We start from the raw sequence: 22981 nt of genomic DNA on the forward strand, positions 1-22981 counted from the left end.
CACTGCTTCCACTCAATATCTTCATCCCAAAAATCCGTCATACGCCCCAAACCCTCTACTGACTTTTCCTCTCCCATCAGCACCTCCCCCTTTGGGACATCGTCCTCCTCCTTCTCAGAATCAATATCAACAGTTAGAACAGCGAAGGGGTTTGCGCTCTCCACTGCCTGCCCACCCACTTCCTCCTTTTGCCTAACAACACCCTTCCCTTTACCCTTCCCCCTCTGAGCCACTGACCAGTCAATACCCTCACCCCCCTCCGACACTTGACCAGCCCCACTTGGATCGTCGTCCTCCACCTCCTCAGGATCACCAGCCGCCACTTTCTTCCTGCGAGAGACTCCCCTCTCCGCCACTTGGCCTATTCCACTTGAGTCGTCGTCACCCTTCACCTCCTCAGGATCCGGATCCGCCACCCTCTTCCGACTAGGAATTCCTGGAACAGACATCCCCCGGCTCCCCGAAGGCCCCTCATCACCATCCATTTCAATGTCAGGCACACTCTCCGCCCACGACATCCTTCCTGATTCTTCGACCAACTCCTCCACCATCTCGGTGACCTCCTCCAGACCCCCTCCCTGCTTAGGGAACACCAAACCTCCATCTTTCTCCGCCACACCTCCAGCCGCCACCATAGGCTCCTTCCCCGCAGACCTCTGTTCTCCTGGAGCCGCTCCCGTCCTCCTTGCAAAGGACTCTCCAGCAGTCGATCGAGCCCGGGCTGCACCTGCATAGCTCCTTGACCTTTGAAAACAGTTCTTATACACATGGCTTGCTTCACCACACAAATTACAAGATAAGGGCTTGGCACACTTCTCTGCCCTGTGCCCTACTTCCCCACACCTTCTGCAACAAATAACAGTGCATTCAGCTGCCACGTGACCCTCCGCTGCACAGTTCCGACATACAAATGGCTGCCCAGGGTAATTCAGGTGACCTCCATTCGAACCAATCGTAAAGAAAGCTGGTGGGTGAACATACCCACCTTTCTCAGATGCATTAGTCCTTAAGCGCACCATGTACCTCCTTTTCCCCGTCCAGAAATTCCTAGAGTCCATAACCTTTACACCATTCCCTTGAATGTCCACAAATCTTCTCAAAAAACATACCAGCTCAGACTCTGGCACATACGGATTATGCATATGCACAGTCAAAGGCCTTAGTTCTCTGGCAAACAATGGCTCTATAACAAAATTAACAAAGGGCAAGTTCTCCTTCTGATCTTGAAGAACATTCCATTTCTCCATACAAACTTTCTCCGAAATAAAAGAAACATCAAAAATACCTTTCCCAGGAAAATCTTGATAACAAAAAACATCCGGTACCTCCACGCCCAAAGCTTGGATCAGCACAATGTCCGAAAACTCCTCTCTCTTCATCCTTTCGGTTCCCGGTTTCTCCTTCCATACGAAACGAACGGAATTCCGCATCCGTCCCTCTCTGCCCAACCACTCTCCGCCTGCCGAAGCCGCAACTCCGCCAATCGCCTCCATCGCTCCGTCCTCTCCCCTCCGGTTGACTCTGCCTCCAACAGCCGCCTCCACCGTCGCCTCCTCCGCCGCCTTCCCGACCCTCTGACTAAGACCTCGGAACTGCGGTCAAGCCACTTGAACCTTGATCTTAGCCAAAAGGCCGAGAAGCGATGCCCACAAAGGCGCGGACCGACGCGCGGGCGTTCCGCTGGCGCACAGTGGCGCAGGCCGACTCCTCTGGAGCCCGGGACCCGCGCAGCTGCCGGCCTCCCTGCAGCCAGAGGCCTGCCGCGGGACTCTGCTCCCCCTCTCTCTTGCCTGCCCGCCTGCCTTCCTGCCAGTCCCGGGCGGGGGCCCTGCTCTTTGATCTTCTGTCAACGGCCCGACAACGACCGCAGCCGCAGGGGGCGCCAGCCGCCCGGCCTCCTTAGCTTAGGCCCCTCCCACCGGCAGCAGCTGCGCCCAACCGGCTGCAAGCCAAAGCCGAGCGCCAGCACCTGCGGGCAGAGGCAAGGGGCAGCTCTCTCTCGGGAGGGAGGGAGGGACGGGGACGCGCGCGCACACACGCCTGCCTGCCTGCCTGCCGAAAAAAAAGAAAGAAAAGGTGGATATACTAAGTTTTTTGGAGGGAAAACGCCCAGCTGTCGAAAGGGGCCCGCCTGCAGGGACGGGGACGGACACGCACGCAAGCAAGCAAGCAAGCAAGCAAGCAAGCAAGCAAGCCACGCCTGCCTCCCTGGGAAAAGGCTGAAAAACCTAAGTTTTTTGGAGGGAAAACGCACGGGAGCCGAAAAGGGGGCCGGCCTGCTTGCCCAGAGAGTCGAGACGCGGGAAAGCGCACAGAGGGAGCACGGGAACCGAGAGGGCGAGAGAGAGACAGAACACAGAGACACACAGATGGGGGACGAGGGACGAGACCCGAGAAGAAGGAGCTCCAGTCCACTTCGCTTGCTTGCTCGCTCGCTCGCTAGCTAGCTAGCTACCTAGCTACCTACGTCTGTCTTTTCACCGCTGAGAGAAGGTGGTGCACCGCTCCCGGAGGCGCTGCAATACCGGGCCGATGCGTGGAGAGGACGGAGCAAGCTCCTGATCCAGCTCCCTGTTCCAAAAATCCGTTTAATATGTGGTCCCCCGATGGGGGACGTATCAGATATTAAACTGATAAGAACAGATTTTTTTTTTTTTTTTTATGTTTTTTATTACAAACATAACAAACTTCAACACAGCACAGTAAGACAACCACACCCTTCCCCAACATTCAAACATACCCTAAACCAGCCTCCCTCTGTAACACTAACAACAACCCTTATACTATTACACTCAACAATCCGAAACACAAATCAAACGGTCATGAAAATGTTAGTACAACAGTATTCATATTGGTTCATTTCGAAAATAGAATCACAAAAGAAACAGACATCAGAACCATAAACACAAAACCGTTACATTACCATAATCCCGCCCTGTATGCAAAAAAGATCCCTCCTCCATCCCCAACATTCCTTATATTATTATAAAACAAACCCATATACAGAAATCAATTTAACACCCCAAAGAAATTAATCCCTTCCATCTTTCTTTGGCCGCAGCAAAACCCCACCGTAAGATGTCCCACCGAACACGTCTAGTAACTTCATTTTTGCCTTTGCTAAATACAGATAAGGCTGAAACACAACTGCCATGCTCCACCACCTCCCTCCTCGCTACCCATATATAAAATTTAACCAAACTAATTATATACCATAACACAAATTCATTATTCCATTTTCTCACCCCCTTTACTCCCCGAAACACCACCCGACTGCTTAAAACAAAATCAACAGCGACTTTCTGTAATAATTCAGCACTGTGACCCCACACCCTTTGGGCGAAAACACAGCCCCAGAAAACGTGAAGCAGGGTTTCGACCTCAGAACAGCCAGGCTGCGGGCACTTATCCTGTCTGGACAACCCATGCCTGTAGAGCGTGTCCCTCACCGGCAACCTGTTCCAGAGAGCCCGCCAGTTTAGGTCCTTGAGTCTGTTTTCTAGACCCACCGGCTGGATCTGCCGCCACTCCTCCTCCGACACCCCCACCACTGCAGGTTCCCCCTTCTCCATGATAGTCCTATACATCTGTTTGTGGTCCGTAGCCCCCAAGCCCTTTCTGAACCCTGGGTGCTTCTGTAACCACACCACCGCATGTCTATAATGCCAGGGCAATTTTTGCGCCTTCGGCGTTGTATTCGTCCAGACTACCAGGTGCTTCATCGTATTCGCAAACCACAAACGGATAAAACATACACAAAGGTGATCCGGATCTTCGTATAGTGTTTTACACAAATTTGCGACAAATATTGTGTCTAGTTTCAACGGGAAGTCTGGAACCGACCTACCACCCTCCTCCACTGGCCTGCACATATCCGCTCTCTTGATGTACTCATGCCCCCCACTCCAAACGAAGTGGAAGACCGCCCTCACCAGGTTTCGACGCAGCCGAGCAGGCAGAGGGAACACACAAGCCAAATGAAGCAGCAATGGCAGTATGTCTACCTTTAGGACTAGTACTTTCCCTGTGTACGTCAGCGACCTATTCAACCACATACCGATCTTTTGATTTACCTTCCCCAGCCTCAGGTCCCAGTTGATCCTGGCGGAGTCCTGCGTATGAAAAAGAACTCCCAGAATTTTAACCGGTCCCGTCACCAAGGTAAGACCGCCCGTCACATCTTGTCTTTCCTTCCATCTACCGAAGTATTTAACCGTACACTTTGCTTTGTTCAAAAAAGCACCTGTCCCTTTGGTCATACTATCTGCTATCTGTAGTACTTGGTGAAGACTTCTGTCAGTGCTAAGAAACAGAGAAATATCGTCTGCATAGGCTGCTATTTTCGCCTGTTCTCCTCCACTCCCAGGAACCACCACCCCTTCCACTCGAGGATCCCCACGAATCCGATGCAGAAAGGGTTCTATGTACAGCACATATAATAAGGGGGACAGAGGGCATCCCTGTCTCACCCCACACCTGACCGGAATGCCCATGCCAAGCATACCGTTGATGCATACCCTTGAGATGACATTATTATACAAAACCTTGATCCATCTGATGAGGCCCTCATCCAGCCCCACTCTTCTCATCACCTCCCAAAGGAATGAGTGATGCACCCGGTCAAAGGCCTTATTTTGGTCTAGGCTCACAAGCATCATCTCAAGGTTCCTGTCCTCCACCCATTCAATGACGTCCCTGATCAACTGCAGGTTCCACTTTACGTTTCTACCCTCCACACTGCAGGTTTGGTCTTTACTTATCAGGTCCGGCATCACCTTCCTCAGCCGTCTCCCCAATACTCTGGCCAAGATCTTATAATCGGAACAGAGTAATTGGATCGGCCTCCAGTTCTCCAGATCTTCCTTGTCTCCTTTCTTAAACACCAGAGACATAATACCTGTCCTCATCGTTCTGCCGAGTTCACCCTCCCTCAGGACTTCGTTATAAACCTCCAACAACACCGGTAGTAACCTTTCTCGGAAGGTTACATAAAATTCCGTCGGGAGTCCGTCCATCCCCGGGGTGGTACCTCTACGCAGGCCACCAATGGCTTCTCCAATCTCAGTCATTGTTAGGGCCTCACCCACACCTTCCATACCATCAATCTTCCTGTCAAACCCAATCAACCACTCATCCCACAAACTCTCATCCACTGGTTTCTCTGAAAATAAAACCTTGTAAAAATTAGTTGCACACCTCACCATGCCTTCTATGTCTCTGACCCTGGACCCATCTTCTCTCCTCAGACCCTCGAAGAGAGTCCTCTTCTGTCTGGCTCTGACCGAGCCAAAAAACTGGGCTGAGCACCTCTCCTCCCCCTCAATCAGGTTACCCTTCAACCTAAACAAAAAATCCTTAGCTCTCTCTACCCAAAGTTCTTTCAGTCTGAGTTTAAGCTCAGAAACTTTTGTCATGTCGAAAGCACCACCCTGGTTGGAAACCACATACTGCTCTTCTAGTTCCTGCTGCAATCTCACAAGCTCTCCTCTCTCTGCTACCTTCTTTTGGCTACAGTATGAGATAGAAGCCTTGGAGATCGCCCTTTTACAGGCTTCCCACCACAGCACCGCTGTCTGGTACCGCCCCCTCTGTAACTGGAACCGATCCAAAAGCGCAACTATCAAACTCTGATAATCGGCTTCCAATAACACTTTCGTGTTCAGTTTCCAGTAGTTTGATTTAGGGTCCATACCATCTGGTATCAAATCAACCGACAGCAACAGATGATCTGAAAACCATACCGGAGTAACCGTTGCCGCCTGTGTCAACCCACGTAGGGTGGTGAAGATATAATCAAGTCTTCTGAAGACACCCCTTCCATTACTCCATGTGTGCATTCTCTGTCCCTGACTATAGTCCTTGTGACCATCTTTTAGGTGAAACCGTGATATTAATTCTTTAAGATCACTCACACTCACACCACTCGCATCACATACATCAATATTAAAATCCCCTCCCATCACCACCACTCTATTGGTGTACAGATGTGGCTCAAGGTCCTTCAAAAACGCCCCCTGGAGCCGCCTTTCGGCAGGCCCGTAGACAGCTATTAAACGTACCTGCAATCTTTCCCATGCCCCATCTACAATCATTAGCCTTCCTGGGACTATGCAGTTAACTTCGCTTACAGAGAAATTCGGGGTTCCACATAGGATCCCGATTCCGGATGAGTGCACTCCCCCTACACTCCACCAGGACTCCCCTTTTACCCAGTCTCTCTTAAAGGTGACAATATCACCTTTTGTGCCTAAGTGTACTTCCTGCAAGAAACAAAAGCCGAAATGGCGCGCTTCTAACCATTTGAAGACGCCAATCCGCTTACTATGATTTTTAAGCCCTCTGGCGTTAATAGTACATACGGTACGACTCATGTTGGGTCAAAGGGAGTCTGCAGCTGCAACCCGTCTCCCAAACTAAAAGCACTCTCTATTCCAAGAGGACTGAGGAGATTCCCACCCACACTCATAACCTGCGGGGACCCCTCCCCCAGGGATGATGGACTTACCCCAGGATCATCGGAGGTCAGGAGGTGGATACCGCCGTCTTTCCCCGACTGTTCTGAGGTCTCTGAAACGAAATCCTCCTGTTCCACCACTATATCGCCCTGGCCCGGGGGTATGGGGTCGTCGAGGGTACTGACCTCAGCAGAGGCCTCCAAGGGGTCAGCCTCCTCACCCTGCTCTCCACCCCTCTCCCTCTGTTCCCCTTCCTCCCTACTCCCCCCCTCCCTACCTCCCTCTCCCTCTCCCTCTACACCCCCCTCCACCCCTACCTCCTTCCTACCCCCTTTCTTACACTCCCCCCTCGCCCTCTTTACAGCAATCGCCTTTTTCCGTCTCGGCATTCTCTGTCCTCTCTCTCCGTCTTCTCCCTTCTCTGCCTCGACGTCACTGTTCCCCGAGTCCTCCTCAACAGCTAGGACCTGAAAACGATTAGCCACAGTCTCGAACACGCACTCGTCGGACCTCATTCTTCTCTTCTCTGCCGCCGACTTCCTCTTTGCAGCCCTGCTAGGCTGGGTAACCCACTCCGGCGACTCCGACTCTGCCCTGTCCATCACTTCCGCCCACGACGAGGTCCCCGGACGCGCCTCTTCAGGTACCTTGGTCGCCTTTGGCATCTCCTCTGGTCTGTCGTCTCTTTCTTCTCTTGCGTCTGCTTGTGTCCTCTGGGTGGTCGCGGTCTTCTGCTGTGGTCTGCTCTCCTCTCTCCTCGGGCCCTCTGCCGAAGTCCGCACCACATCTGCAAAACTTCGACTCTTCATCGGACAAACCCTGTACACATGGCCTTCTGCCCCACACAGGTCGCACGTTAAGACCTTAGTACAGTCCTTAGTTTCGTGAGTTGTGGCCTTACACTTTCTACACACACCGCCAGGACAGTTCGCCGCTACATGACCCCTCTGGAAACACTTCTTGCACGTCACCGGTTGGCCTGGATAGAAGAGGTAGCCTCTATTAGGCCCAATCGTGAAATAAGCCGGGGGATGTACCACTCCCTCACCCTCAGATGGCTTAGGTTTTAGCCGCACCGTGTATCTTCTTTTACCGGTCCACACTCTGAGGACATCTAAATCTTTTTGACCTTCTCCCTGCACGTCCACAAATCTGGATAAAAAGGTGATTACGTCTCTTTCTGGGACCCGATGATTAAATAGGTGAATTGTCAGAGTCCTGAGCTCCCTGGCAAACAAAGGCTCTATCAAGAAATCATTAAGCGGTTCCACATCTCTTCCTTCACACACCTTTTCCCAGGCTTTCTCACAAAGTTCATCCGATGCAAGCGACAGGTCGTATATCCCTCTGACTGGGAAATCTTGTAGACAATCAATGTCCTTCAATTTAATCCCTAGAGCCTTCATCAGGACTACTCTTTCAAACCGCTCACGGTTCATCCATTCCTTCTTCTTCTCTGCCTCCTTCACAACAAAACGCACTGTGCACCGCATCTGCCCCTCACGGGACAGAGGGTGCACAGCCGCCGAACCGCGGGCCCACTCACCACCTTCGACCGCTGTCATCTTGGAGGCCCCACTTCGCCCCCTGGGCTCAACCCAGGGCGACTACCCGTGGTGACCTTGGTGGACTTCTGCTTCGGTCTTCTGATGGTAAGGTTCCGCCCGTCTGGTCTGGTTCCGTTGTCCGCTGTCTTCTCCTTCTCCTCTTCGCCTTCGTTGTCTTCGCCTTTTGTCAAGTCCTCAGACCGCGGTCATGCCACGTATCTTTAGATCTTGGCCAAAAGGCCGAGAAGCGATGCCCGACGCCGGCCTTGGGCGGGCGCGCGGGCGTCCGGCTGGCGCGCAGCGGCGCAGGCCGACGCCTCGGGAGCCCGGTCCGCACGCGGCTGCCGGCCGCCCGGACTCCGCTCTCCCCCTCTCTTGCCTGCCTGCTTGCTCGCCTGCCTGCCCGCCAGTCCCGGGCGGGGGCCCTGCTCTTGGATCTCCTGTCAACGGCCCGACAACGACCGCAGCCGCAGGGGGGCGCCAGCCGGCCGGCCTCCTTAGCTTAGGCCCCTCCCACCAGCAGCAGCTGTGCCGAGCGAGCTGCAAGCGAAAGCGGACCGTCGGCACCTGCGGGCAGAGGCAAGGGGCAGCGCTCTCTCGGGAGGGACGGGGACACACACACACACACACACACACAGACGCGCGCCTGCCTGCCGGAAAAAAAGGAAGAAAAGGTGTATATACTAAGTTTTTTGGAGGGAAACCGCCCGGCTGTCGAAAGGGGCCCGCCTGCCAGGACGGGGACGGACACACACACACACACACACACACACAAAAGCCACGCCTGCCTCCCTGGGAAAAGGCTGAAAAACCTAAGTTTTTTGGAGGGAAAACGCACGGGAGCCGAAAAGGGGGCCGGCCTGCTTGCCCAGAGAGTCGAGACGCGGGAAAGCGCACAGAGGGAGCACGGGAACCGAGAGGGCGAGAGAGAGACAGAACACAGAGACACACAGATGGGGGACGAGGGACGAGACCCGAGAAGAAGGAGCTCCAGTCCACTTCGCTTGCTTGCTCGCTCGCTCGCTAGCTAGCTAGCTACCTAGCTACCTACGTCTGTCTTTTCACCGCTGAGAGAAGGTGGTGCACCGCTCCCGGAGGCGCTGCAATACCGGGCCGATGCGTGGAGAGGACGGAGCAAGCTCCTGATCCAGCTCCCTGTTCCAAAAATCCGTTTAATATGTGGTCCCCCGATGGGGGACGTATCAGATATTAAACTGATAAGAACAGATACTACACTTGATCTTAGCCAAAAGGCCGAGAAGCGATGCCCACAAAGGCGCGGACCGACGCGCGGGCGTTCCGCTGGCGCACAGTGGCGCAGGCCGACTCCTCTGGAGCCCGGGACCCGCGCAGCTGCCGGCCTCCCTGCAGCCAGAGGCCTGCCGCGGGACTCTGCTCCCCCTCTCTCTTGCCTGCCCGCCTGCCTTCCTGCCAGTCCCGGGCGGGGGCCCTGCTCTTTGATCTTCTGTCAACGGCCCGACAACGACCGCAGCCGCAGGGGGCGCCAGCCGCCCGGCCTCCTTAGCTTAGGCCCCTCCCACCGGCAGCAGCTGCGCCCAACCGGCTGCAAGCCAAAGCCGAGCGCCAGCACCTGCGGGCAGAGGCAAGGGGCAGCTCTCTCTCGGGAGGGAGGGAGGGACGGGGACGCGCGCGCACACACGCCTGCCTGCCTGCCTGCCGAAAAAAAAGAAAGAAAAGGTGGATATACTAAGTTTTTTGGAGGGAAAACGCCCAGCTGTCGAAAGGGGCCCGCCTGCAGGGACGGGGACGGACACGCACGCAAGCAAGCAAGCAAGCAAGCAAGCAAGCAAGCAAGCCACGCCTGCCTCCCTGGGAAAAGGCTGAAAAACCTAAGTTTTTTGGAGGGAAAACGCACGGGAGCCGAAAAGGGGGCCGGCCTGCTTGCCCAGAGAGTCGAGACGCGGGAAAGCGCACAGAGGGAGCACGGGAACCGAGAGGGCGAGAGAGAGACAGAACACAGAGACACACAGATGGGGGACGAGGGACGAGACCCGAGAAGAAGGAGCTCCAGTCCACTTCGCTTGCTTGCTCGCTCGCTCGCTAGCTAGCTAGCTACCTAGCTACCTACGTCTGTCTTTTCACCGCTGAGAGAAGGTGGTGCACCGCTCCCGGAGGCGCTGCAATACCGGGCCGATGCGTGGAGAGGACGGAGCAAGCTCCTGATCCAGCTCCCTGTTCCAAAAATCCGTTTAATATGTGGTCCCCCGATGGGGGACGTATCAGATATTAAACTGATAAGAACAGATTTTTTTTTTTTTTTTATTATACAAAATACAAAATAAAACACCAAAAACTACAAATACATAAGTCCAAAAACACAATCAAAAACAAAAAACAATTACACAGCTAAATCAAAGATATCATAATCTCATCCCTTATATAGACACAACCCACCCCAATACAATTCCCCTGCTCAAAAACAAACCCACAATTAACATGAAGCAGATATGCGTACATAAAATAAACAACTTACTTGAAAAACACAGTACATGATTTCCAACCCCAACCCTATTTACCATAATCCCGCCCCTTATGCAAATTACCTTCCACCCCCAAATTCACCCAACAGTCTTATTTACAAATTACAGGAACATTAAAGGACCTAGACTATTTCCAATCCCAGATATCCACTATGGATTTCCATTTCTCCTTTGCGGCATGAAAACCCCATCTTTTTATGTCCCCTTCTACCAACCCTCTCAAATTCCATAAAAGCCTTCTATATAACCCATCTACTGTACAAACAATTCCCCTCTTGACTAACAAATTCCTGGAATTCCATAACTCAAACTTAATTAAACTAACTAGCAACCATAACACAAAGCTCTTAGCGTTTGCCCCACCTCCCACCTTCAACCCATATAACACAACTGCAGGAAGTACACAGAAAGTGGAGGACAGGCTACTAAACAAAGTTTCACATTTGTTCCAGGTCCGCTGAGCAAAATTACAGTCCCAAAACACGTGGCTGATCGACTCCACCGCATGACACCCGGCTCTAGGACACTCCTGCTGCTTTGTCAGCTTATGTTTGAACAAAACCTCACGAACTGCCAAACGACCCCAAGCGGATAGCCAGTTCAAATCCATTAGATGGTGCTGTAGCCCTCTGGGCTGGACTCGCCGCCAGACCACGTTGGGGACGCCACCTACGAGGCTGGCCTCTTCAGCTTGAGTTACTGCAGAATAGAGCCGTCTGTGGTTAAGCAGGACCTGGTGATCTTTAAGCTCAGGGTGCTGTTTCAGCCAGTGTGTCGCATGCCGATAGTGCCATGGCAGATCGTTCCCATGAGGCAAACTGTTGGACCACTGAGCCAGGGCGCGCACGTGGCTAGATAGCCAGAACCTGACAAAATACTGAAAGGGATGTGAGACTGGGGAATGCAGAGCTATACACAGGCCAGACACATATATACAGTTTAGCTTTACAGGGAAGTTGGGAACTCCCCGTCCGCCTTCTTCCACTGGGCGATACATATCGACTCTGCGCACATACTCATATTTTCCCCCCCACATGAACATAAAAACCTCCCTTACCAGATATCTGTTGAAGCGCGCAGGCATGGGATACACCGATGCTAGATAAACCAGCACAGGCAGAAACACCACTTTCAGGATCAGGACTTTACCTACAAAGGACAGCTGCTTGTTCTTCCAGTGCGTCAGCTGCAGCCTAGCCTTCTCCAGCCTCTGGGACCAATTGCACCAAGCAGCATCCTGTGCCGTGAATAACACCCCTAGAATCTTAAGGGGCCCTTGACAGATGTCCAATCCATGCGCTGGTCCCAGCTGTTCTTTCCAAGGCCCGAAGAACTTGATCTGACTTTTCCCCCTGTTTAGCTTTGCACCTGACGCGAGGGAGAAGTTCTCGAAGACGTCCAAGGCCGCCTGTAGGCTAAGGTAAGAGCTGAGAAATAAGGTAACATCGTCAGCATATAATGCCACCTTAACTCTTTTTCCTCCACTCCCAGGTACGAGGATCCCGTCAATGGATGGCTCCTTCTGGACTGCCCGCGCATAAGGTTCCATATATAGTGCAAAAAGTAATGGGGACAGGGGGCAGCCCTGACGCACACCAGACTCTTGGAGAACCAGTCCTCCCAGGTGCCCGTTCACCAGAACTCTACTGCCAACCTGTGAGTACAGTATTTTTAACCAGCCCAGCATGACAGGGCCGAATCCCATCTTCTCCATCACTTGCCAGACAAAGGTGTGTGAGACATTGTCAAAAGCTTTTTCTAGGTCCAAGCTGGCGATCAGCAACGGGACGTTCCTGTTCTCGGACCACGCTATCACATCCCGTACTAGTTGGAGGGTCCAGCTGGCACGCCGACCTCGAACCCCGCAGGTTTGGTCCCAACCGATCACATGAGCTAGGACCCCCTTCAAGCGGTTTACCAGCACTTTAGCGATCAGCTTATAGTCCACGCACAACATCTGCAGCGGCCTCCAGTTCTTAAGGTCCTTTGCAGGTCCTTTTTTATACAACAGTGTGAGGATTCCCTCCCTCATAGACTCACACATAGCCTTCCTACGAAAGATTTCCTCCGTCACCTGAAGTAAGATTGGCCCTAAGATATCCCAGAACGTCCGATAAAATTCGGCTGGTAGTCCGTCTTTACCTGGTACCTTACCAGCCTTCATGCCGAGCAGAGCGTCGCCAAGTTCCTGCAAGCTTATAGGAGCCTCCAACTGTTCTTGGGCTTTGACAGGAACCTGCGCTGTAATACCGCTCAGCAGCTTTGCACCCATGGCCTCGTCCACCGTCTTTAGGGAAAAAAGACATTGGTAAAAGTGCCTCACCACTTCCAGCATCTCCTCACTACTAGTAACTATTTTCCCCTCCGAAGTCTGAATGCCAGTCATCACACTGCGCTTCTGTCTCTGACGAATTTGCCGGAAGAAAAAACTGGAACATGTTTCGTGAGATTGTATGAACTGCACGTGGGCTCTGAACAGGTAACTCCTTGCCTTTTGCTCGTGATAAGTGCGCAGTTCAGCTTTAGCTGCTGCAATATCTTCAGGGCACACTGACATATCCTTATTACACTGGGAAAACAAGGTGTTTAATCTTTCCTGCAGCGCCCTGCCCTTCTGCCGCTCACGCTTGAGCCTTGCTCTGCCATAAATTCTGGTCTCCTTTCTAATTTTCTTTTTTAAGTGTTCCCACCAATCAATCAGGGGAGTCCCCAGATTCCTCTCCTTCCACCATGTTTGCAATTTGTACCTCATTACCTTGACATATTCGTCTTCTCTTAGGTTCTCCGTATTTAACTTCCACACCCCACGCCCAAACTGGTTCCTTAAATGTGGAAAATGGGCCTCTACTAGGGCATGGTCAGAAAAACCTACCGGCAGCACCACCACCTTCTCCACAGGTACGTCCAGTGAGGCGAATACATAATCAAGGCGCTTCACAGTACCTTGAGCGTTCCTCCACGTGGCCTCTGCTTTCTCCTTTCGGATCCGGTAGGCGCAGTCGTAAAGTCCAAACTGTGCTAGAAGAAGATTGAGCTGCTTTGCCCCTGGATCCCTCTTATCTTGGAGGTCCACGTTAAAGTCTCCTCCCATGATGATCCATTTGTTGGTAAGGCAAACAGGATAAAGTTCCTTAAAGAAATCTGCCCGTAAAGCCATCATTGCCGGGGCATACACACACACACACCGAAAGCAATTCTCACCCGAACAAATATCCAAATATAAGGCTCTCCCAGGCACTACATTCACACATTTCTCCACTATAAAATTGCGATTGCCAAATAAAACTCCAACTCCCGAGGAGTGGACACCTCCGATATTCCATCTAGAATCTCCTCTGTCCCACTCACGAGTGAACTGTATGACGTCTCTTTCATCTTTTAGATGGACTTCCTGCACCAAACAAATATCAAAAACCATGGTTTTCAGGTAAGAAAAAAAGGCCGTCCTCTTTACTAAGTTCCTTAAACCCCGAATATTTAAAGTTAATATTTTCAACATTAGGGGGCAGTAAAAAGGCTCATCAGCTCCATGTAGGCTTGACGCACTGACGCCTCCCTTTGTCCCTGCAAATATAGTTTATCTATTTTACCTCCTGATCGCGTACAGCCAACTGACACTCCTTCATGCAACCTCAGCACACGTCGGAAGTTTGACGGCCGGGGCGGGTACTGCACGTTTCCGTTCTTCCAGGCACAGGCCTCCAAAAACTGCAGCGGGACCTCCAGAATCTTCAGCACTTTGTCAGGGCGCCTTTCCACCCCCACCTCGTACATCTCCTTCAGTTCTCCCTTGTCCCTTATCCATTTCTTTACAAAGTCACCCAACAACATCTTCTTATTGGTCGCATCTATCTGGTTGCGGCCCTTTACTTCGAGGGTTGAAATCTCCTCACCAGAGTGCTCACAACGCACGACAATCCCTGCCGGAGATAGCCCTTGCTCATTGAAGGTCCTAGGCCAGACTATTTTGCTGGCCTTTTCGTCCCATTTACAGAACTTCTTGAACCTCATAGGTACCTCAGCGAATATAAAGACATCTCGTTCTTCTCTCTGCAGGGCGACGCGTGGCTGCATGTGTTCTTCTGAGGCTTCTGCCGAGGTCGGGGTCATCTCCGTTTCTGGAATGACAAAGCCTGAGGACATACCCGACTCTGCCGTAAGGGGGGGGTCACCCACACCACTTACCTCGCCCTCCGACCCTAGTGGAGTAGATTCGGCCTGGGCCAACGAATCTGTGGCCATCGACTCAAGGTATTCCATGGGATCTACACCCGATTTCTTCACCAAGGGCGGCACATCATTTTCCGCCTTTCTTTTCACAACTTTCCTGGCCTGGACGGTGTCCATGGCCTCCTCTTCATCCACTCTGTCCCCCCAGTCTGACCCTACTTCCTCCGCAGAGGGCAGGCTTGATTCCTCAGCCAACGCTCTTATATGCTCTAGCGCGGCGAGCGAGACCCCACCTTCCTCCTCTGCGCTCCCCAGGACCTCCTCAGTACTCACCGGAGCCTCCGTCTCTTCTTCGCCGCTGCGATCTTCTGCTGAGGTAAGTGCTGTTGCCGTCTGCCTGTGGTCCGTTACCTCCTGCCCTTGATCCACACCCTCAGGTTCCATCACCTCCTCGCCAGCGTCAGGGACCAGCGACGCCGGTGCCGGGCCCTCTGCTGCATCTTCTGCCTGGTGAACTGAGGTAACACTTGCTGCCGATGTGCCACCCGCCACGGCTGCGAAACTCATACCTTTCTTTGGGCACGCCCTGTAAATGTGCCCAGAGACCCCGCACAGATTACATTTCGGCTCAGCCCTGCACATGAAGGTGCTGTGCCCCACAGTATCACACCTTCGACAGACCTCCACATCACAGTCAGCAGCATAATGGCCCTTCTGCCTGCATCGTCTACACGCCAAGGGTTGATCAGGGTAGTACAGATAACCTGTATAAGTTCCAATTGAGAAGTTAGCAGGAGGGTGCAAGAGCCCATCTTCAGCACTAGGGTCCGCTCTGAAACGCACCAGAAATTTCCTTTTCCCGTTCCAGACTCTCTTCCTATCCATCTCCTTGATACCCGTGCCCTGAACGTCAACAAATCTTTTAAGAAAATTAACAATGTCTGCGTCTGGGGTAAAAGGGTTGTTCATATGGACCCATATGGGTCTCGCCTCCCGTGCAAACAAAGGTTCAAGGAAAAAATGAACAAAAGGTTCCTCCAGTCTGCGAGCAGTCAAAACAGACCAAACTTTCGTGCACTGTTCAGCAGAGTAAAGTGACAAATCAAAAATCTTTTTACCTGGAAAGTCCTGGAGGCAATAGATCTCTTCAGGCTGTAAGGACAAATGCTTGAAAAGGACTTCATCCTCGAAAGCATCCCTCTTGGCAAAATCCTTGTCAGAAGCCTCCACTCGCAGCACAAAACGCACAGTATGCCTTGGTCTTGCATTCTTGCTTGAAGTCCTCTCCATCTTGTGTAGAGTGGCCGGAATCCTATCCGCCACAAAGAAAAAATCGCCGTCGCCTGGAAAAAGCCGCGCCGTCCACCCCTTCCCGCCTTTGACTCAGAGCCCAAGCCGCGGTCAGGCCACGCACTCAGGATCTTCGCCAAAAGGCCGAGAAGCGATGCCCACAAAGGCGCGGACCGACGCGCGGGCGTTCCGCTGGCGCACAGTGGCGCAGGCCGACTCCTCTGGAGCCCGGGACCCGCGCAGCTGCCGGCCTCCCTGCAGCCAGAGGCCTGCCGCGGGACTCTGCTCCCCCTCTCTCTTGCCTGCCCGCCTGCCTTCCTGCCAGTCCCGGGCGGGGGCCCTGCTCTTTGATCTTCTGTCAACGGCCCGACAACGACCGCAGCCGCAGGGGGCGCCAGCCGCCCGGCCTCCTTAGCTTAGGCCCCTCCCACCGGCAGCAGCTGCGCCCAACCGGCTGCAAGCCAAAGCCGAGCGCCAGCACCTGCGGGCAGAGGCAAGGGGCAGCTCTCTCTCGGGAGGGAGGGAGGGACGGGGACGCGCGCGCACACACGCCTGCCTGCCTGCCTGCCGAAAAAAAAGAAAGAAAAGGTGGATATACTAAGTTTTTTGGAGGGAAAACGCCCAGCTGTCGAAAGGGGCCCGCCTGCAGGGACGGGGACGGACACGCACGCAAGCAAGCAAGCAAGCAAGCAAGCAAGCAAGCAAGCCACGCCTGCCTCCCTGGGAAAAGGCTGAAAAACCTAAGTTTTTTGGAGGGAAAACGCACGGGAGCCGAAAAGGGGGCCGGCCTGCTTGCCCAGAGAGTCGAGACGCGGGAAAGCGCACAGAGGGAGCACGGGAACCGAGAGGGCGAGAGAGAGACAGAACACAGAGACACACAGATGGGGGACGAGGGACGAGACCCGAGAAGAAGGAGCTCCAGTCCACTTCGCTTGCTTGCTCGCTCGCTCGCTAGCTAGCTAGCTACCTAGCTACCTACGTCTGTCTTTTCACCGCTGAGAGAAGGTGGTGCACCGCTCCCGGAGGCGCTGCAATACCGGGCCGATGCGTGGAGAGGACGGAGCAAGCTCCTGATCCAGCTCCCTGTTCCAAAAATCCGTTTAATATGTGGTCCCCCGATGGGGGACGTATCAGATATTAAACTGATAAGAACAGATTTTTTTTTTTTTTTTTTTTTTTTATTACAAAAATACAAAATACATCAAACCACAATCCGCTAAACAAAAACCCCTAACCCTTGAAACCAAAATTCCCCAAAAACCCCAAACTTCACAAAACCAATCATTATCATAATCCCACCCCTTATTCAAATGAACTGTTCTCTATTCTCAGATCATTCCATACTCTTCACCGCATAAATGCTCCCATCCAAACAAAAATTACCGCCGACCAAATTCTAAACTTATAGTTAATGCTTTATGCAACTCTCTCGCCGTCTGGCCGCACTCATTCGCTGTCTTCCCACCTATCCGAAACTTCACTGGAATATCCCCGTCCTTTATTAACTCAATACGATTCTCTGGAAACCTTTGTTCCACTTCACTTATTGTGGCCAAGCATTTCTTCCATTTAGCCTTCATCACCCTCTGCCAATCAGGGTGGAGACTAGACTCCTCCCACACTTTACAATGAATGTCCTTGATCTCTGGACATTGCCTCTGGGCACCCCCACCTCCACTTGCACACTTACTTATACATTCACCTTTCCCAGCACTCACCCCTACTTCAGATTTCTTTTTCATACTCTTTTTCCCCCTCGTGGCCTCTGCAGACCCTAAGGGTGGAAAATTCTCCTCATTCAGCTCAATTTCTTTTACCGGCGGTCCAGGTGCTAAGTCCCACGAAATGCTCGCAATGCCCGTTAACGGCATCTTCAACAACCCTTCAGTATACCCTTCCTTCTTCCACTCCTTTTCACACTGTTTGACATACTCCTCATGCTCTCTCTCAACATCGCTATCCGTAAACTCCCAAGCAGACAATCCCTTATCTCTGATGTCACTACTACTTCCCTTCACACTTACTTTTGAGGCTACTTCTCTCACATCCTCCACTTTAGGTCTCTGCTGACACCTCTCCACTCGTTCTTTACTCATTCGGTCTTTAATCACCTCACCACCACCTGATGTCACACCTTCCTTGCTTTTCCCCATTTCTTTTTTAACTTTCCCCTTCATGCTCCCCACAACTTCTCCCACCTTCAACCTTTCCACTACCTCTCCTTTCGACGTCTCCACATGCACACCATTCTTCACCCCCTCCACTAATTCCGCCTTACCTACCACACCTGCTTTTACTATTCGTTTTTCCTTTACCCTCATATTCCCCTCCCCTTCACCTACGCTCATCTTCCCCTTATCCTCTACCTTCAACTTCTCCTCTTGCACACAACCCGTTCTCTCCCCCGCAAACTTACCCTTACCTCCCTCGGCACCCTCCACTCGTTCTTTGCTCATTCCATCCTCAATCCGTTCTCCACCTCTTGATGCCACACCTTCCTTGTTTTTCCCGGTTTCTTTTTTAACCTTCTCCTCCATACACCCCACACCTTCTCCCACATTCAAACTTTCCATTACCTCTTCCTTCGACGTCTCCACATGCACACCATCTTTCATCTCCTCTCCCGCCAACTTACTCTTACCTCCCTCGCCCTCCTTGTTTTTCCCAGTTTCTTTTTTAACCTTCTCCACCGTACACCCCACATCTTCTCCCACATTCAAACTTTCCATTACCTCTTCCTTCGGCGTCTCCATATGCACACCATCTTTCATCTCCTCCCCCGCCAACTTACTCTTACCTCCCTCGCCCTCCTTGTTTTTCCCAGCTTCTTTTTTAACCTTCTCCACTGTACACCCCACACCTTCTCCCACATTCAAACTTTCCATTACCTCCCCTTTCAACGTCTCCGCATGCACACAATCCTTCGCCCCTTCCCCTGATTCACGCTTTAACCCCACAATGTTCCCACTCCCACCCTCTTTAGAAACACTACTTATTGTTTCAGCTACGCTTGGCCCTTCACTCAATTGACACTCTTCAGCTGGTCGCATTCCGGTTACCCTCAAACTCCCCACACCTTCCCCTGTAACTTTATCCTCTACCTTCAACATCTCCTCTTGTACACTATCCATTCCCTTTACCACAATCTCACAACTACCTCCCTCGGCGCCCCCACCCGTTCCCTCCCTATCTAATTCCCTGACCTCCACGCACACCTCACTCATATCATGCACACTCACCTCCCCGTCCCCAACTATCACACCTCCCCCTACCTCTTCTGCCCCCTTTTGTTCCTTCACACCAACTTCCTGTACAAAGACTTTTCCCCTTCCCCTCAAACAATCCCTCTGCAGATGACCCCATTCCCCACATACAAAACATCGTACACAATCCTTTGTCCCGTGCCTTCGTGATCCACACTGACCACAGTTCATATTTCCACATTGCTTCGCATAATGTCCCAGTTCAAAACATTTCCAACACACCCGGGGCTGTCCCGGATAAGACAGGTATGCCCCGTCCGACCCTATTTCGAAAAACGCCGGGGGGTGAAGCACCCCCTCCTCAGCCGCCGGACACTGACGCAGACTCATCCAATACCGCCGCTTCCCAGTCCACACGCCATCTTCATCCCGTTCCTTCTTCCCTCTTCCATACAATGTCACATATTTCCCCAAAAACCCCTCTAAGTCCTCCTCTGAAACGAAAGGATCCAACACAAAAACAGTCATGCCTTTCAAATTCCCCGCAAACCACGGTTCTACTTTAAAGAGGCTCAATGGCGCCTCCTCCCTTCGTACTTGTATCAAGTCCCAAAGTTCCCAAACCAAAGACTCAGAAATCAAAGTCAAATCAAAAATCCCCCGTTCACAAAAATCTTGCAAACAAACTAAATCAGGCATCTGTACATTCAAAAAACGCTTCAAAATTAAATCCTTAAACTTCCCTCTGTTCCATGCTCCCAGGCCTTCCCGTCCTCGCAACACGAAGCGAAGGGAGTTCTTCCTCCGCTCCTTCCTCGGCCCAGGGAATCCCGCCATCGCTCCAGCCGAACGCCAACAGCACGCTGAACCAACTCCTTCCACGGCCTCCAGGTAACTGCCACCACCGCCGTCCAACTCTGCACCGTTCTGCACTCCTCCTCGTCACCGCCGTCGATCTTCTCCCTTCCACGTTCCACGCTCAGACCTTCACGCCTTCTGATCCTTCCAGCTCTTCCCGTCGCCTTCCCGACCCCCGACTAAGATCTCGGAATTGCGGGCTTGCCGGCTTAAACCTCGATCTTAGCCAAAAGGCCGAGAAGCGATGCCCACAAAGGCGCGGACCGACGCGCGGGCGTTCCGCTGGCGCACAGTGGCGCAGGCCGACTCCTCTGGAGCCCGGGACCCGCGCAGCTGCCGGCCTCCCTGCAGCCAGAGGCCTGCCGCGGGACTCTGCTCCCCCTCTCTCTTGCCTGCCCGCCTGCCTTCCTGCCAGTCCCGGGCGGGGGCCCTGCTCTTTGATCTTCTGTCAACGGCCCGACAACGACCGCAGCCGCAGGGGGCGCCAGCCGCCCGGCCTCCTTAGCTTAGGCCCCTCCCACCGGCAGCAGCTGCGCCCAACCGGCTGCAAGCCAAAGCCGAGCGCCAGCACCTGCGGGCAGAGGCAAGGGGCAGCTCTCTCTCGGGAGGGAGGGAGGGACGGGGACGCGCGCGCACACACGCCTGCCTGCCTGCCTGCCGAAAAAAAAGAAAGAAAAGGTGGATATACTAAGTTTTTTGGAGGGAAAACGCCCAGCTGTCGAAAGGGGCCCGCCTGCAGGGACGGGGACGGACACGCACGCAAGCAAGCAAGCAAGCAAGCAAGCAAGCAAGCAAGCCACGCCTGCCTCCCTGGGAAAAGGCTGAAAAACCTAAGTTTTTTGGAGGGAAAACGCACGGGAGCCGAAAAGGGGGCCGGCCTGCTTGCCCAGAGAGTCGAGACGCGGGAAAGCGCACAGAGGGAGCACGGGAACCGAGAGGGCGAGAGAGAGACAGAACACAGAGACACACAGATGGGGGACGAGGGACGAGACCCGAGAAGAAGGAGCTCCAGTCCACTTCGCTTGCTTGCTCGCTCGCTCGCTAGCTAGCTAGCTACCTAGCTACCTACGTCTGTCTTTTCACCGCTGAGAGAAGGTGGTGCACCGCTCCCGGAGGCGCTGCAATACCGGGCCGATGCGTGGAGAGGACGGAGCAAGCTCCTGATCCAGCTCCCTGTTCCAAAAATCCGTTTAATATGTGGTCCCCCGATGGGGGACGTATCAGATATTAAACTGATAAGAACAGATTTTTTTTTTTTTTTTTTTTTTTTTTTTTATTATAAAGATACAAAACCACAAACAACAATCAGCAACAACCCCGAAACCATGTCATACTAATGAAAATAACCCCTTCCACCTCTCTTTCGCCGCAGCGAATCCCCACCGCAAAATATCCCATTTCACCCGACAGATTATATCGTGCTTTGCTTTGTATACCACAGCAGATGGCGCTCCACTCACTCCGTGCTCTGTAAGGTCCTTGCGTGAAGCCCAAAGATGATATTTGACCAGACTGATTAACAGACATAACAAAAAACTTTGTCCCCATCGGCGCGGTTTCGAAATCCCCCGCAGTATCACATGACTTGTTACATTAAAATCCGGTTTAACCTTTCTCAGAACCCCCCCACACAGATCCCAGACCCGTCGTGCAAAATCACAATCCCACAACACATGTTGAATTGTTTCTGTCTCACTACAATCAGAACGTGGACATTTGTCCTGTCTAGAGAGGCTGTGGCGGTGTAGCGTCTCCCTGACCGGGAGCCTCTTCCACAGGATGAACCAATTCAGATCTTTCAGTTTATTTTCTAATCCTACTGGCTGGTTCTGCCTCCACACTTCCTCTGTAATACCCACCACTGCTGAATCCTCTCTAGTTGTTGCGAGTTGGTACAGTGCTTTGTGATTTACAGACACAACCCCTTCTTTAGCACCTGGGTACTTCTTCAACCACTGCACTGCATGTTTGTAGTGCCATGGTAATTTCTCAGCTTTCGGTGTCGTGTTAGTCCAGACCACCAAGTGCTTCACAGCAGACGAAAACCACAAACGAGTGAAATAAACACACAGGTGGTCCGGACTTTCATGTAAAATCTTGCACAAACCGGCGACAAACAAGGCGTCCAATTTTACCGGCAAGTCAGGCACCGCTCTGCCTCCCTCTTCCACCGGCCTGCACATGTCCACCCGCTTGATGTATTCGTACCCTCCGCCCCAGATGAAACGGAAGATAGCCCTCACCAGGTCTTTACGAAACCTGGGAGGCAGCGGGAACACCCAGGCCAGGTGAAGGAGCAACGGCAGGACATCCACTTTCACCACCAGCACTTTCCCTACGTACGTCAAGGGTCTGCTCTGCCACAACCCCAGTTTTTGCTTTACTTTAGAAAGCTTGTTTTCCCAGTTAGCTATGGCAGAGCCACTGGACAGGAAACTGATGCCCAAGATCTTAATGGGACCTGATTCCAGCGTGAGGCCTCCGACCACATCTTGTCTGTCTTTCCATTTACCAAAATATTTAACCGCGCACTTACTTTTATTGAGCAGTGCTCCTGTGGCTGCCGTCATCTTATCCACAATCTGCAGAACTTGGAGAAGACTCCTGTCTGAGGTAAGAAGCAGCGTTACGTCATCTGCATAGGCCGCAATTTTTGCCTGTAGCCCACCACTACCGGGAACTACCACACCTTCCACCCAGGGGTCGCTTCGGATCTGTTGCAGGAAGGGCTCCAAGTATAATACATAAAGTAAAGGGGACAGGGGGCACCCCTGCCTCACACCACAACTCACCACAAACCCTGTCCCCAACCTTCCATTAACACTGACCTTGCTGACAACCTTGTTGTATAGTATCTTAACCCATCGAATAAAACTCTCGCTGATTCCTAATCTTTTAAGAACCTCCCACAGGAAGGGGTGATGGACCCTGTCGAAAGCTTTACTTTGGTCCAAATT

The 22981-nt window shown here is 52.6% G+C and overlaps 5 non-coding genes across 5 annotated transcripts; all 5 read right to left on the minus strand.

Moving 5' to 3' along the window:
- Positions 1 to 2491: 2491 nt before the first annotated feature.
- LOC148647850 (U2 spliceosomal RNA) lies at positions 2492 to 2681 on the minus strand. The gene has a single exon (XR_015927132.1). It is a non-coding gene; the product is annotated as a U2 spliceosomal RNA (small nuclear RNA).
- A 6396-nt stretch (positions 2682 to 9077) lies between these two features.
- On the minus strand, positions 9078 to 9268 carry LOC148647851 (U2 spliceosomal RNA). Its single transcript, XR_015927427.1, has one exon. It is a non-coding gene; the product is annotated as a U2 spliceosomal RNA (small nuclear RNA).
- Positions 9269 to 10115: 847 nt separating this feature from the next.
- LOC148647852 (U2 spliceosomal RNA) lies at positions 10116 to 10307 on the minus strand. The gene has a single exon (XR_015926946.1). It is a non-coding gene; the product is annotated as a U2 spliceosomal RNA (small nuclear RNA).
- Positions 10308 to 16966: 6659 nt separating this feature from the next.
- Positions 16967 to 17165, minus strand: LOC148647853 (U2 spliceosomal RNA). Its single transcript, XR_015927063.1, has one exon. It is a non-coding gene; the product is annotated as a U2 spliceosomal RNA (small nuclear RNA).
- A 3952-nt stretch (positions 17166 to 21117) lies between these two features.
- Positions 21118 to 21312, minus strand: LOC148647854 (U2 spliceosomal RNA). Its single transcript, XR_015927100.1, has one exon. It is a non-coding gene; the product is annotated as a U2 spliceosomal RNA (small nuclear RNA).
- Positions 21313 to 22981: the final 1669 nt, after the last annotated feature.

This window comes from Lepisosteus platostomus, chromosome 15 (assembly GCF_059453375.1).
Source record: "Lepisosteus platostomus isolate fLepPlt1 chromosome 15, fLepPlt1.hap1, whole genome shotgun sequence".
Classification (NCBI taxonomy): Eukaryota; Metazoa; Chordata; class Actinopteri; order Semionotiformes; family Lepisosteidae; genus Lepisosteus; species Lepisosteus platostomus.